Below are 14,109 nucleotides of genomic sequence, written 5' to 3'. Positions count from 1 at the left end.
TAAGCGAAGGCATGGAGACAAAACTTTGTCGTGTAAGTCTCGAAGTAGAAAGGGTCTGGCATACCTGGACCTTGCCATGTTTGGAGGAATTAGACAGGAGCAGAAAATGAAGCTGGAGGGAAGTTTAGAGAACCAGATGGAGAGGCCACTGAATCCTAAGGAGTTTGTCTCCAATGTTACAGGCATTGAGGAAACACAGAAGGACTTGAGTGTGGAGGTGACGTCATATGCCAGTTCAAGAAGATAATGACAGTGGGTGGAGGTGGGAAGACTAAAGGCAGGCAGGCTGATTGGGAGGTTATCACAGTAATTCAGATGAAATAAGGCAAGGGAAAACGAAGGTGAGTGTGGACTTGGGAGTGGAATTTCAGTGTGTATTTCAGAGACAGAAGCCCACTTTCCATAATTGGGGTTGTTTTGACTCCTAAAATTGTAGAATTTCCTCCACAATGGTTTTTAGAGCTATTTCTTATTAAGACTGTGGTAATAATGGCACCCCACTCCAGTACTCTTACCTGGAGAATCCCATGGACGGAGGAGCCTGGTGGGCTGCAGTCCATGGGGTCGCTGGGAGTCGGACACTACTGAGTGACTTCACTTTGACTTTTCACTTTCATGCATTGGAGAAGGAAATGGCAACCCACTCCAGTGTTCTTGCCTGGAGAATCCCAGGGACGGGGGAGCCTGGTGGGCTGCCGTATATGGGGTTGCGCAGAGTCGGACACGACTGAAGCGACTTAGCAGCAGCAGCAGCAATAAACATGTCAAAGCAAGTATATCTCAAATATTTGGGGGAGTTTTGGGTGTTATGCTTTTATTTTTTTCTCTTAGTACTCATCTTGGCTGTTTAACCTATTGATTTGTGTGGGGGCTTCCCAGATGGCCCAATAGTAAAGAATCTGCCTGCCAATGCAGAAAGTGCAAGAGACATGACTTCAATCCCTGGGTCCGAAAGATCCCCTGGGAGAGGAATATGGCAGCCCACTCCAGTATTTTTGCCTGTAAGATACCATGGACAGAGGAGCCTGGCAGGCTACAGTCCATGGGTTTGCAAACTAAGCACATGACTGAGCACAAAGAGTCAAAGAGTTGTGTATAAGAGGACACACATGTCTGTAGTTGACCAAATCAAGAAACACCTTCTGCCCCTTCTGTTTCTGTCTCGCATGGAAAGAGTCTGAGAGGAAGTTTTATCAGCTGAAGAAGTTTATGCTCTGGCCAGGGAGCCAATGATTGGCTTGATGGCTTTGGCCAGGTCTTTTTGCTGCTTTGGGTATCAGTTTCCTTATCTATGAAAAAAAAAGTAGTGAAATATTTAATCTTTCTTCCTATTTCTTATCCTAAATATAAGAATGAACATTTTTGGCTGTTTACTGGGTAAAAATATATAACACTCTGTGTGTGCGTGTGTGTGTGTGTGTGTATGTGTGTGTGTGTGCATGCACATGTGCTCAATTGCTCCATCATGTCCACCTCTATGAGACTCCATGGACTGTAGCCCACCAGACTCCACTGTCAATGGGATTTTCCTGGCAACAATACTGGAGTGGGTTGCCATTTCCTTCTCCCAGGATCTTCCTGACCCAGAGATCAATTGAACCCACATCCCTTGCGTCTCCTGCATTGGCAAGGGGGTTCTTTACCAATCTGTCCCCTGAGAATAATATATCTAACGTTCACAAATATGTCTGTAGCTCACAGAAAATGGAAGCATCGTTCACTTTAGTTTGGGGTATAATGAAGAAGAAAAAGGAGCATGTTATGAAAAAAAAAGCAATGCTCTTTTACAAAATCAATAACTGGAAAAATGTACTTGTGCTTTAACCTATGGTTGTCCTTCAGTTCAGTTCAGTGAGTTGAATTATAAAATCTCTCAATTCCTTTTTGCTGAGTGTTAGAGATAAATTTGTTACAAAGGATATTTACTGTTTTAAAAAAACTGCTTTCCTTTTACTGATGCCCAAAGAAAAATTCAACATTTTCTTGACAGATACTATTTTTCTAAACCTAGCTGTAGGAACTGGACCAAAAGGGAAGACTTTGTAAATCACCTGCCTAGAAATCGAAGCATCTGAAAAGAGGGATCAGGAAATAAATTCGATGTTTCTTCCTGCATTAGTGCCTAGAATATACTCTTTCTGAAAAGTATACTCCAGAGAGTACTCTAACTGGTACTTAAGTATAATATGATTAAGAGTTTTAAGCATTTGGATCCGAAAGCTAGATGCAAGCAAACAAGTTAGAATCTGTCTGTTTTTAAAGAGTCTGCTTCCCCTTCTCCTTCACTTAATTATTTGACCCAGATATTAAGGAAGGGAGTGGAAGACTTAGAGAGGAGTGCATGTATTAAAATTATATCTAGATAGTGTTTGAAACAACTTCTTTGAAAATTAGTTCCTTACCCTTCTTAATTAAATTGAATGTCAGTGATCTCTATACTTTTCTGACAGTTTTCTTCAAATATTAGCCCTTTTAGTCCTTTCGTTAGCAAATCAAAATGTAGCCTTAACTTTTTTTTTAGCCAGAATAAACTGTTTTTTGGGGGTATATTTGTACTTCATTAAACAGGCACATCACACTGCTATATAATAATCTTTCTTTATACAATTTGGGAAGTACTGATACTGATAACGTATTAGCTACATGGTCAGTCTTCATTTTCTTGTTCTTTGGAAAGAATGGCCAGTGGCCATTTACTGGGATTAGAATAGGAAGGGGGAGGGGTAAGTAAGAAAGCATGAAACTATTGTTGACTTGAAAACAGTTCAGCATATCTGGAGTTCAAGTTTAGACAGAGACTCTTATAGGTAAATAAAGCTAAACATTTACAAATTGTAGTTAAGAGCTCCACTTTTATCAGTCTATCATAGTTCCTGATACAAAGGGTAGATAATTCATGGGTTTGAAAAACAAAATAACATTTTTTAAATCTACTTTTCAATTTGATTTATTGTGACTCCCATTTTCATGGCAAAGGTTAAGAGTAAAATTCATTTTATCAAATTAAAAAAAATTCTGAAAACCACCTGGAAGGTCAATATGAACCTTCATTTTATTGGAGTGCAGAACTTCTAGTTTAGTGACAGGAGTTGAACTCATCAGCATCTTTTCTTTCCTAATGTTTTATCACACACTTTAGTGATATATGTATTAATCTCAAATATATTTTTCATTTGCCTGTTTTGTATATGTGTCATTTCCCTTTCCAAAGCATGCAAGATTTTTCTACTTTTGTTATACTTAACCACTTGAGTGAAAGATAAATATGAATTCTTCATCTAGAATTCAGTGTTTTGGCTGAGAAGACAACTGAAGATCTATAATCATAATTGTAGGTGTATTTATAGTTATAGTAAAAGAACCAAATTAATATGGGCATTAAGAAAAAATAAGGTATTTTTCTGGGCATCAAAGGAATAAGAGAGCATGTTCTATAAACATTACTGGAACAAGGAATGAATGTGTAAAAGTGGAGTGAACATCACTTACAAGATCTGGAGCAATTGAGATGCAGAATAATATAGGACTCTGTAAGGTTTAAACCACTGTGTAAAATTGTTCTCCTATATTACTAGGGAAATGGGGCAGGGGAAGAAAAACCAAAGTTCCTATGCCAGCTTTTTCTGGATGAGATAGTCCTGACGTGCTAACTCAGAGGAACAGCCTGGCCTTCTGTTGTCTGTGTGGTTTCTCTTTCCGATACCAATGCTGCCAGCTTCCCCTGAAGTGAAAACTGATAGGAGTTCAGAGTCTAGTGAGGTGAGAACAGGCTCTCACTCTGACGACAGCAACAAAAATCCTTGTAATTTTGACGTAGATAGTAGTTATTTATCTGGTTGAGGTCTCTTGGCTCCTGTGTTCTTTCTGCGCCTATGAAATATTTCCACATGGGTTAGTTAGCTTTATTATTAGTTTTCCACCCAGTTTATTGGCTTAAGTATCAATCTATTGCAGAGGGTAGTTTAAGTAGGCAGAAAATTTTGCCATTCTCTTTGAAGATGTTTCTTAAATGATCTTTGTAAGTCTTGGTTTTGTGTATGCATTTGCAATGTACAGATTATTTTAACTTCCACGGTGTGAGCGTCACAAAAGCACTCCATGTTTAGTGCATTACCCTCATCTTCCAGTGTAGGAGGAGGATACGGAAGCTCACAGGGAAGGTGAGGAGTCTGTCTCTAGATACTAGGTCGTGGAGTTAGGACTCTGCTTTCTGGTCAAGTGCTCATGTTACAAGAGCAGTGCAAGCCCATTCCACATTTGCACTGTTTGAGCCTCCTCCTGCCTCCTCGTTTTATTCCTCTGTTACAGGAACACTATAATTAAAGAAGCGGGCATTTGGCTGATAGGTAGTAATTTTTAATTTACAATCCATAGGGCTTGCATTTTATTTTTTGGCTTGGAGCTAGGTGTGCATTAAAGCTATCACGTTCTCATTAGGAAAAATGAATCTTCAAACCATGTGATTGTTCTAATTTCTTTTTCTCAGTAGGTTTTACTAAGTGATTGGTGAATGAAAAACATGGAAGTTAGCTTTGTATTCTCTGTATAGGGCATGATGGGCTACACTATCCTTTTTTTTTTAAAGGAGTCTCACCAAAGTGAGACTCTCCTGTCCTCCTAGAGACAGGAAAGATGGCGCTATCTTCCTTAAAAAAATAAAATAAAATAAATGCCACACTACCTGGCATGTAGTTCTTAGTTCTTCAACCAGGGATCAGACCCCCTCCCCCCTGCATCCACTCCTGCATTAACTGCAAGTAGTCTTAACCATTGGACTGCCAGAGAAGTCCTTATACTGTTCTCATAATCAACCCCAGGGACTGGCAGATGGACAGCTATTAGAGCTAATTTCCTGACTTCAAGGAGTTTGCTCAAGCCCAACTGTCCTGAGTAGATGGCTCAGGTGCAGTAGCTCTGGTACAACTCAGACACAGTAACTGGAACTGGAGACTACTTACCAGTTAAAACCAAAGTTACAGTAATGACCTAGCAAGGGAGGGTAAAATAAAAACCCGTTTGCTTCTTCTCTCCTTTTTTAATGAAACATAATGTTTGACTTAAAATTTTACCCCTGATCATATAGTCAGTTATGCTTGTTCCTTTGAATATGATGTTACGGTGTCAGGAGTTAGGAACTGATGACCAGTTCCAAAATGCAGATAGTGGAAATGAATTGCTAGGTACCATTTATTGAGCATCAGGTCACGAGCTCCACAAGGCACTTAATATTATAATAACTGATTCATATAAGAATTCTGCAAGGTAGGTGAGTAATATTCACATTTTACAGATGCAGAGGTATGTATCTTTCTAGGCCTGATATCATCTAGCCAAAAATAGCAAAGCAATGCTATCAATCCAGAAGTGAATGACCCTTGAATGAAGGGTCCTTCCTGTTATTATCTTGGTTTTCATTATTTCATGGCTGTTACTATTTTATAGCTGTCATTTTTGCCTACCCCAATTTAAACACTTCTAATGAGATAAAGAGAGCAAGACAGACTGGATCTTTCCTGATTCCCTATTGATAAACAGTAAATGAAATTAGTTTTGCTAAAGCCTTCTACTCCTGGTTCCTTTACTTTGCATCCATCTCCCTGCCCCTGGGGTAGGGGAATAATACGAACTTCCACTCAGTTTTAACCCTAGATCATTATTTAATTTTCTCTCCACTCCCTGTGGTACCTAAAACAATTAAAATATGTGGGAGAAAGCAGAAGTAGTGACAGTGATGGTATCAAGAAGAAAGCAGGGTGAATGAACAGAAGCAAATGAGAACTTCAGACTGATATGCAAATAAGTTCATATCTAAGTATAAAGAAAACATTGTGCCTTTGGCTTGAAAACTACCTTCCCAATTGGCGAGCATGTTTAGGATTATGTAAGTGCAGTGTCTTCATAAGTAGCCCAACACCTCTCACCCAAAGAATGCAGAGTGCTCCGCAAGCAGTAGAACTCATAATATCCCTGTGGTCTCGGGATATTTTTTAATGCTCTGTTTTATAGACTGGGAAGTCAACTCAAGATCTACTGATCTGTCCACATACACAAAATAGAACTAGGACTAAACTGTAACTCTACCTTCCTATTTCCTTAGATAGGATTTGAAAGATTTTAAACCAATTTGAAAGATTAATCTGACCTTAAAAATAGCAATTTTTCTCTTAATTTTTTTTTTCTTTTAAGAAGGAAAACACAAACTGAGTTGTAGATATATTTGCATAGAAGGTAGATCTTGAAGGCATTTGTTTAAAATAGTAACTGTTTCCCTAAAGAAAAAAAAAATCAAAAAGTTAGGTCTCTGCTCCGCTGGGTTTTGAAACCAGATCAGTTTTAGCAATTAGAAAAGAATGATTCTTTTGCACTCTACCATTTGTCTTCACATGAAAAATCCATAAATTCAAGTGGAAAATATTTTATTTTGAAAGGTGCATGGGAAATAAAGAATCATCCTGAAGAAGTTTTGTTCAGAATGTACAGATATATTAATTGCAGGTAGAAGGAAGAAAACAAGTGGTATGTGTGTGTGCATGTGTGTATGTGTATTGCAGATAAAACAGATTTTGAAGGTTAAGAGACATGACGATACTTGTAAGGAATGAGGGAGACAAGACCGGAGGCGCCGGGAAGCTTGACTACTGTGGAGTGCTCAGTTGAGACTTGTTCTTGCCCATGGCCTGCAGCGTTTATGTAGAAATGGGGGACGCTTTTACTGGTTCCAAAGCCTTACCTGATCAGACCTGCCCAGGTTTGAGTTTGGGAAAAAAAGTGTTTGAAGTAAACAGGAAAATTACTCACCTTAATGATGTGTTTTACTGGCACTGACAGTGCTTTGATAGTCTGACTTTTTTTTTTTAAGTTTTGGAGAGGAGAGACTTGATGAGAATTTATCCACATTCTATTTCGAAAACATAGGTTCTTATGCTTACCCACTTGATACTAGGAGGTGAAGGCAGTAGGTTTTGTGCCTTTCAAATTTATGGGATTGCTCCTGCTCCTCTTGGTCTAAATCAGGAATTTTCCATTAGAGATTTCTCCTGAAAAGCAACGAAGTAAAAGACCACTCATTCCCTGTAAGTTCTATGTGTGTCTCTCTCTGACTGTTCTGCTGCTGCTGCTGCTGCTGCAGAACAAATCCTTCCTAGCAATTGGGGAGTAGGTTCCTGAACTTGTAGGTTGCTTTCATTGATGTTAGTGATTAAGATCATAATCCAACTAGTTTGATGAGAGTGTTTGGTACACTAAACAGAGCAAGCACACCCTTTCTTCCTTCTCTGTCCCTGCCCCATTGGAATATAATTCCTAAATATCTGCTTAGAATGGAACATTCTTTTTTTAAAAAATCATGTTTATTTTGACATTTTGTTCAAATATAATAATTAGATGTTGATTTCTTAAAATTTTGTCCCTTTTTCTTTTTGCTAAACTTGTTAAAGTTTACACAGTTTTCAACTTTGAGAGCTGAATCATGCAGCAAGATTAAAATATTTTAATCTTGATTGGGCTAGAGATGTGTGGTCTGGTCCCATGAAAAGGGTCCTGTGAGAAAGAAACCTGGAGTTCTTAATCTGATATGTCCCTCATTTGCTGTGACCTTGGTGGAGCCCAGTCTCGTACCCAGATTGGGATCCCACATGTAGAGTTATAGGATTTTCAGGTTAAATTCCATTGAGCTTTACTTTCTCAGATTCTGAAAAGCTTAGGAAGCTAAACTATATGTCACAGTGACATATAGTTTTAGAGAATACAGATAGATGGTTAAATTTGATAAACTTCAACTCCTGATGCAAACAGGTTAAAAGAGGGAGGAATAAATTGTAGGTTATGAAAGCCTTTAAAACAGATGATCTTTGCCAGCTCTCTGCCCTTAGTCCTCTGGTTGGGAATCATTGAGCATTTTTTGGGGTAGGGGCTGGAGCTGAGTCCCAGTGGAGATGAATCAGGTGGCCAGAAGGATAAAGTGAGTGGAAATACTGACTGTGTGTGCATATACCAACTGCCTGATATCTCAGATAGAGTGAGCATAATGAAAGCACTGCAGTACATCCTTACTGCTTGCTTAGTCCCCATTCTGTTAGCAGCTGTTTGCTTGCAAGCTGAGCAAATCTGGGTTCAAACCATTCTAAGATATTTGTAAAAGTGAGTTAGGGAAGATTTGGCTTAATAATCAGATGTTACTGTCAGCAGATATATCTTCCAAGGAAGTACTCACAATGTACATTTCTTTGATTGGATAGTGGTTTATTTCCATGAGTACTTGCTGTTTTCAAGAGGTTTCACCCTTGATACTATTCACATTCTACATTCAGGAAAATGTCAATTTTGGAAGAAGAGATTCTTTTTTTAAATTTGGTTCATCTGAGGAGATAAATCAGTTACACATGTACAACTAAAATGTCAGGAATTACTCTCTGAAGAGTAGATTTTCTGATTTCAGTTGGCATATAATATGAAACTGAATTGCCCAGAGTGTTAGAGGTTTGCAAGAGTCATCAGCATTTATTAAGGGCAACTTCATTTAGGGAGATGGATTTGTTTAGAAAATACCTTTTAGCACTGGGAAGTATTAGGTTGGACATGCAGAAATAATTCTATCAATTAACCAATGAATGCCACAATGGCAATGGCATCCCACTCCAGTACTCTTGCCTGGAAAATCCCACAAACGGAGAAGCCTGGTAGTCTGCAGTCCATGAGGTCGCTAAGAGTCAGACACGACTGAGCGACTTAACTTTGACTTTTCACTTTCATGCATTGGAGAAGGAAATGGCAACCCACTCCAGTGTTCTTGCCTGGAGAATCCCAGGGACGGGGGAGCCTGATGGGCTGCCGTCTGTGGGGTCGCACAGAGTCGGACACGACTGAAGCGACTTAGCAGCAGCAGCAGCAGCCGCTATCTCTCATCTCACTCCCCCAGAGTCTTAGAGTCAGCGACATCTTGCTGATAACTGTTTTGGCAACACGTCTCAGCCCTATTCTCAGTGGTCCATACTGTAGGAAGCACACAGACCTCTGGTTCATCTAGCACACTTGGCCCCAACTCTGCTCCCCCCTAGCTCCTCCTGTTCAGGGTCAGACAAAGGGTTCTTTCCAACACACGAATCAAGGATGGTAGATGGCCTATTGTCAGCAACTTCACACTGACCTCTAAGCATGACGTGCTCTGATCAAAGTGTTCCTTTCTGGCCCAGTCTCCCACTAATAACAATAATCCCTTTCTGTTTATAATTTTTTTTTTTGTTTTTCAGCACAAATGCACATATATATCATCACATTTAATCCTTATAACAAACCTGTCAAGATAGGAAATATTATCCTCACTTCTCAGATAGAGTTATGTAACTTTTCTTGAGAATACACACTAAATTGGTACACAGGAGAGCAAGCCTTCTATGTCTGTGAGGATTGTGTTCTTCATGTAGGCTAGGATTCCAAATCTATGCTGTGACCCACAGTCGGGCATCAGAAGAAGATGATTTTTGTTTTGTTTTTCAACCCCCATACCTGATCTCCTGCTGTTCCCTCTGTCCAGGATATTCCTCTTTTTCTTCCCTCTTTCCTGCCTGTCATAATCTCCTGGATGCTGAAGCAAGATTGGCAAAATTTTAATAACTGTGGAAGATAGGTATGGGGTTCAGTAATATGAAGTTTTAATAATAAAAATTTAAGAAAACTTCTATAGATTACTCCCAGTTAGGGTTGCCAGATTTAACCAAAAAAAAAAAAAATCTAAGAAGTCCAGTTAAATATGAGTTTCAGATAAACACATTTTTTTTACCTTAAGTATACTCCATGCCATATTTGTGATATACTTATGTTAAAAAATGATTTATTGGTTTTGAAGTTAAGTTTAACTGTGTGTGCTGAATTGTATCTGGCAATCCTATTCCCAGCTCAAACAACAACTCTTTAAGCAGAAATGAAATTTTCATCCCTCTTACTGTACTGAATTCAGCATTAATGAGGTGATAAATGTTTATACATGAGTTTTTATTTTAAGTTTTTGGCCATACTGCATGGCATGCAGGATCATAGTTCCCTGACCAGGGATTGAACTCATGTCCCCTGCATTGGAAGTGCAGTTGTATCCACTGGACTACCAGAGAAGTCCCATGAGTTTAAATATAAGCTAAGCTATCACACTGTCCTCCACAACTTCTTGGGCCTCTTTCTTCCCTCCTTTCCTCTCTCTCTCCTCCTCTCCTCCCTCCATGGTCCCCTCCTTCCCTGTCTTCCATTCTTCCGTCTTTTCTCCTTCTAAGAGTGTCATATCTATTTCCTTCCTGGTAATGTTTTAGAATTGTTGGTGATGGGAGCTTCTCTTAACAGGGTTGTTTAATTATTTTTCTTGTTATTTCTAAAATATTTTAATAGATACACTCTATAAATCCAAGGTGTAACTAAGACAGGTTGCACTCTTTTCCCTTTTGGGGCTAATTAGAATATTAAGTGTATGAAGAATGCAGAAAAAGGGAGCAAGACGAAGCATGTTTCCATCTTCAACAAACGAACTCTAAAAGAAATAGAAGTAACATTATGATAAGCTGTTAAGAGGTGTTGTAAGTAGAGGTAAAAGTTTGTTTAAATCTCTTCCCTACTTACCACTTCCTATCCCCACCCCTAGCAAACAAGACACATACGTATCCATGGCCTTCACAGTCCCTAATTACCCAGTATGGAAATAGACATTGCAAAATTATTTTAGTTCTTATGGATTTATTTAAAAAGGTGGAGGAGAGCCAGAGTTCTAAGGCTTGGATTAAAGGTGTTGAACAGCAAATCTGATCTAATTTATTAAGTTACACCTTTCCTTTCTGGCAGTATCTTAACAATACTCCTGGGATCTCAGTATTTCAGCATGCTGACTTTCTGTATTTATGTGAAATAAAGAAACTCAGCAGTTTGCCTCTAAGATGGTGTAACCTTGAATGAAATTCATTTCATTGTTGTTCACTTGGAAACTTAAGGAGAGCTGTAGTTGAAGGAACCCTAAAGTCTTCTAAACTTTTCTCAAATGCATCGTAACATACTTAAAAAAGTGTAATGAAAACATAGTAAATCGAAGGAGCTCAGCAAACATGGCCTCTGTTTATATTTTGAAATCGATTTGCTACTCATTTCCCTCATTTTTAAATCCTATTGTATTTACACCTGGGCATCCAGTTCTCTGAGGTGAAAGGAATGAAGGATATAAAATAGCAGAGTAACAATGATTTTCAACAATTAGTGTTGGACCTCTTACATGGAGTGATTTAAAACCCTTTGCTAATCACAAAACAGTAGGATTACAGTTTAAATACTGTAGGAACCTCAGAAATAAAAAGAAGAATCAGTTTTATTGATGTCAGTTATTGTGCTAAAACCAGCCTTCCGATTTTTTCTTTCCATCTTTCTTTTTTTGTTTCCTGATTCACCCCAAAACGTATCTTCCCATATGTTAGCTCTTCCCATATGTTAGCTAGGACTTGAGTCAAAGATTAATCTTTAGAAGTTTCTTTTGAAAATCCTCTGTGTCACTTAAATAATTATGCTGGTCAGTGGTCTCGCAGTAAAGCAAACTTAACACAGTGATATGTTGAGAGCTCCTTTTTATCAAGCATTTATCTGGGACTCAGAACTGGGCTGTAGATACTGCAGGCTTAGAACTGTGCTGTAGATACTGCAGGCTTTCCCCCTTTTAGCCCTCCTGACAAACTTATGATGAGCGGTGGCATTATCTTCCATCTTAGAGATGAGGAGCTTGAGGCTTGGAGGGCTGCATCACGTGGGTGCCACAACAGGGCTTTGCAGGGGGTGAGACTGTTGCTTCCCTAGCACCCTGTGCTTTCACTGTGCAAGTTAGGAGCCACAGGTAGCCATCAAGGGGCATGGAATTGGACCTGGCCCTGCCATTTGGAAGTTCTGAAAGATGGGCAACTTATTTAATCTTTCTGAGTCTTGATTCATTTATCTGGCAGATGAGAGTAATAATATCTACTAAGTTATTGTCAATACGTATTAGCTTATTTTTTAAAAGATGTCGAATATGGTCCTCTTCCTGCAGCTGTATCAGCATATTTGAGCATTCAAGATGGTGAATGGTGTGGTTCATTGAAAGGTACAGATTCTTAAATTTTTATTTTCTCTGAAGTAATCCTCAAAATAGTGAATGTCTAGTAATAATTCAGTCTACTAATTGAAACTTGAGATTGGAAGCTGTTCATTTGTTTTAGGAATTTATTGACTTGTTTCTTTTTTCCTCTCAATAGAAAAAACTGTTGAACTCTTGATATTCTAAAAACAGTTTAACTCTATGCGTGTGTGAGAGAGAGAGAGAGAAAGAGAAATGGGGGAGATATGCCCCCAGAGAGTTTAGAGGGTATTTAGTGCAATGTTCATCAGCCTACGTCCTTGTTAGGTGAAAAAAAAAATTCAGGTCCTCTCAGTAACTTGTGATTTTTAAAGTCAGAAATCTTCGGTATTTTTCTTTCTTTGTATGTCTTAATTTTATATTCTGCTTGTGCCAGCTGTATTTATATGTATATTGTTTTTTCCCAAGTGGTAAATTTCTGGAAGATAGGGACTTGCCCCCATCCTTGCATGTAATATGGTGACTTGAACAGAGCACAGGCTCTGTAAATGCAGGGAGGCATTATTCAGTACACCATCTGATGTGTGTACATGTACAGTAACTGCCCTGGGTTTGACATTAAAACCTAGACTAGAGGCTTGACCCTGTCTTCTATCTTTTTTTTTGTTGCTGTTGTGAGCAAACTAGTTTACCTACTTGAGCCTCTGATTCTTCATCAACAGAAAGGGGATAAAGATGATTTTCTCATAAAATTAGAATTAAATGAATAGCATGTATGAAAATGTTCTATAAACTCTGACAGACTCCACAAATGAATGAGTGATGGTGTCATTTATAGAAATCAGTAGATGTGGTTACCCGCCATTGGTCTGGACATATTCTCCCATCTCTTCTCCTAAGACTGGTCCCTCTAGCCTTTCAGTAAAAAGAGTATCTCACAGATTAAAATGATTCACATTAATGTGCGTTTAATGAAACACATTAAAAAGATTGGCATAGAGGGTTCACTTTTAGGGTTTATTTGCTAGTGAAAGTCCAAAATGAGTAATGAATCTAACAAAAGAAAACAGATATGATTGGTGTCATTTTGCAAACGGTGCCCGAGCCATTCAGTAGGGTTAGGGCTTTAAGTGTTTCCAGCAGTCAACAAGTTCTAAATGTGTTTCTGCTCACTAGAAAGACACAACCTTCAGCATGACCAGAGGATTAGTAACCGTGTACTGGGAGTCATTTTAAAAGAGAACCAGAACATGTGTGTGGAAATGTAGACAGTAACCTTCAACTCTAGCATCCAGGAGTAGAAGAAGGACAGCCACCGGGGAGGGACTCCTGCTAGTTTTGGATCCACAGTGTGAGACAGTGTCCAGGGAGCAGGACACATTCCTGGTGGGCCGTGGCCTGAGGTCTGCACAGGACTGATGCCTTAGTGATCCAAGGCTGCCTTATTGATATGCTGAGGTTGGAGCTGAGAGAGGAGCAGGGCATCAGGTTGGGTTTCCTGAGGGGAGAGGCATTACAGATGTAGAAGTCCAGGGCTTTGCTGGCTGTTAGGAACAATGAGTCACCCTGAGGGGGACAGAAGACACTTTCTGTCCCTTAAGGGTAAGTGCCTGCTGAAACCCAGAGCTGTGCCCTGCAGTGTGGCATGGTCAGGCAGGAATGCCACTGTGGCATTGAAAGGAAGCTGGTGGTTGGCTATATCATTTCTCACCTACTCTGTGTGTGTGTGTGTGTGTGTGTGTGTGCACGCGCTGAGGAGGCCCTCTGATGAGCCTGCATCACAGATTCTTAGAAGAGATATAGAAATGGTTCACAGTGAAAAAAATCATGGGGTTTGAAGGAAGTTAGGAGTCACAGATTCTAACCTGTCCCATTGCTGACTTCTGGTGTGACCTTTCTTCTGAGTCTGTTCTCTCAACTGTCTGTTACAGAATGAAACTAGGTTTGTCCAGTGGAGTGAGGGATAGGAATTCTCTATCCACCATGGTTGCTGCTAGAAAATTTTTCACTCCACAGATAATTATATCTTCTTGTATTAC

General features: G+C 39.3%; 1 protein-coding gene across 11 annotated transcripts in view; it reads left to right on the top strand.

The window, feature by feature from the left end:
* TP63 (tumor protein p63) overlaps nt 1-14,109 on the top strand; it is a 272,844-nt gene that overhangs the window by 199,857 nt on the left and 58,878 nt on the right. The window lies entirely within an intron of this gene.

This window comes from Bos javanicus, chromosome 1 (assembly GCF_032452875.1).
Source record: "Bos javanicus breed banteng chromosome 1, ARS-OSU_banteng_1.0, whole genome shotgun sequence".
NCBI classification, from domain to species: domain Eukaryota; kingdom Metazoa; phylum Chordata; class Mammalia; order Artiodactyla; family Bovidae; genus Bos; species Bos javanicus.
The sequence above is the reverse complement of the archived record's forward strand: the minus strand, read 5'-3'. Positions and strand labels throughout refer to the sequence as shown.